Source organism: Arachis stenosperma, chromosome 2 (genome assembly GCF_014773155.1).
Source record: "Arachis stenosperma cultivar V10309 chromosome 2, arast.V10309.gnm1.PFL2, whole genome shotgun sequence".
Taxonomy (NCBI): Eukaryota; Viridiplantae; Streptophyta; class Magnoliopsida; order Fabales; family Fabaceae; genus Arachis; species Arachis stenosperma.
In genome coordinates, this window is record NC_080378.1 from 66,671,459 (window position 1) to 66,674,142 (window position 2,684).

The window sequence follows — 2,684 nt, forward strand, 5'->3', positions numbered from 1 at the left end:
GGCAATCGGAGCTCTAGATCAAAAGTTATGGTGGTTTGAAGATCAACCAAAGGAGAGAACTTGAGAGAGTGTTCTTCCTCCCTTTCTTTCTAATTTCAGCTTGTGTGTGTAACAAATGAGGAGAGAGAGTACTGAAAACTAGGGTTTTGGTTAAGTTATGTTGGGCCAAAGGCCCACTTTGGGTCCAATTGGCCCGGTTTGGCCCGTTCGGTCCAATCTTGGTCCGAATTCTATAAAATTGGTACCGAAATTCTCGTCTCAGTCTCCTCTATCACATTTAGCCATAAAAATCACATTTTAGGCTTTCTAGAATAAATTCTCATTTATGGATTAATTAGCCGTTAATTAACCGGGTTTTACAATCCGCCGAAAGCACAGCACCGTCTTCTTCATCCAGTGTCGTCTTCGTCATTTTCTGATTACAGCGCCGTCACCGAAGGTCTCATCGCCGTCATCTTCTGAGGTCTCGGCATCGTCGCCTTTGTCTTTAAATCTCGGCGGTGTTGGCATCGTCTGAGTTCACAGATCGTCTAATCACCATCCAGATCTGACTTTCTCATTGTCACGCCGTTCATTTCTCACCGTCGCCTCCTCTGGTCTTGCCGCCTCCTCTGCTCACTCCTTCATTATAGATTGTCGCCTTGTCGTCCAGATCTGCCATTGCTCCTTGTCGCATAGTTCTTTTCTCTCTGGTAATTTCTTCTCAAACTAATTTATTTGATATCCTGGAGCCTCAAATAACGATCATTTGTTGCTGGTAGAAGGATAATGCAAGGGATTAGGGTTTGGTGGTGGTGGAAGGAGTAGAATGGAGGAGTCTGAACTTAAAGAGAGAAAGACATGCTCATTCTAGAACCACGAGGAGGAACTTGATGATGCTAGCATCGATACTGATGTTGATGTCTTTTGCATTGTAAGTTCTATTTTTGTGTTCCTTTGATTATCTTGTGTATTTATCATTGCTGCATCTATTTTTGGATTGTTGTTCTCATTATTGTTTTATTCTTAGTGTTATTGTTGAGTTTTTCAACCGCAAAACCTTCAGCTCTTTCAATTTGGAATCGAGGGGAAGACGGTATAGTTTTCACTCTGTATTTGTAATGTATTCATGTGTTCCAACTCTCAAAGTGTTCTCTTATTGACCCTGAAATGCACCAAACTTGACCCAAATGAGCAATTCTTACGCACCATATCTACCAAATAAATTCAAACATAACAAACAAATGTTGCACAAATTCAACTTTCTTTTTACACATCACACAAACATTATCATGCTGAACAATAATGCCGAATCTACTCAAGTGATCCTTTAGACAGATGTCACGCTAAAAACAACGCTGCACTGGTAAAATATCGTCGTTTCTTTTTTAGCACCCAAATAGAATATAAACGACGTCCTTTAAGATATTTTGAGGGAATTTTAACTCCAACATATTAAAATCTCCCGAAATACCCTAAACAATGTCATTTATGTTTTATTTAAATAGAAAAAATAAAATGACAATGTTTTTACTTGTTCAGCGGACTTTTTACGTGGTATCCGTTCAATCTCATCATCTTTTCGTCATCGAAAAATATTTTAAAAATAATCGTTGTTTAAATTTAGAGACAAATTTAGGATAATTTTAAATTAAAAAATAACATTAAAACTTGACTACAAATTTAAAAATCACTTTAATTATTAATTCAATATCTTTCACCTACTCAGTCATCATTTTAGTGTGAGTACAGTCACTCGCTCACCTTTAGGATAGTTGGTTTTATAACAAGTTAATAATTAAAAATTTTTAAATAATGTAAAATAATTAATTAAATTATTATATATAATTTTTAATTATTAACTTTGTATTAATACAAATTTTCTTTGAGTTTTCATCTCAAATTAATTATTTTAACTTTTAATACATATGTAATATTTAGTAATTATCCATGGTTCAAAGTGCAAAATAACTAGAGAGTAAAAATTTTCTATTTATTCATAATTGGAGGATTAAGTGATAGGTAGTGATAATTAAATAATAAAGGAAAAGTGTGGGGAGTCAATGGAATATTTGTACAATGTGTACAATGAAGGTTTAGGGAGTATTAAAGATATAACTATTAGGTTATCCTTTTCTATCAGCGTAAGCCTCTGAGATGAGTGGTATCATGACATGGTATTAGAGTTTTAGATCTGAAAGGTCAAGAGTTCGATTTTTGGTGAAGACTCAATAACAAATTGCACATAATAATCCCAGCAAATCACGACATTAATTTTCTCTAGGCAGTACCACTAGCAACCATATTTATGTTTAACCATATTAGGTATACATTAAAATTAATCATTAAAATTAATTATTAATATAAAATATATACTAAAATATAAAAAATATTAAAAATAAATTAAATAATATAAATTTATATACAAATATATCAGTAATTAATTTTAATAATTAATACTACAAGAAATTATCAAAATAGCGATTGAAAAAATTGGTTGCTAATAGCGACTGATTTAGTTACCGATACAAAATTTCTAGGCAAAAAAAATTGATCGCTAAATCGATCGCTAAAGTATATTCAATGACCGATTTTAGCGACTCACAAAATTGGTCACTAATAGTAACCGAATTAGCGACCGATAACTTTATTATACAACCAGAATAAAGTTGGTCGCTAAAATCGGTCGCTATTTTTTAATTTAG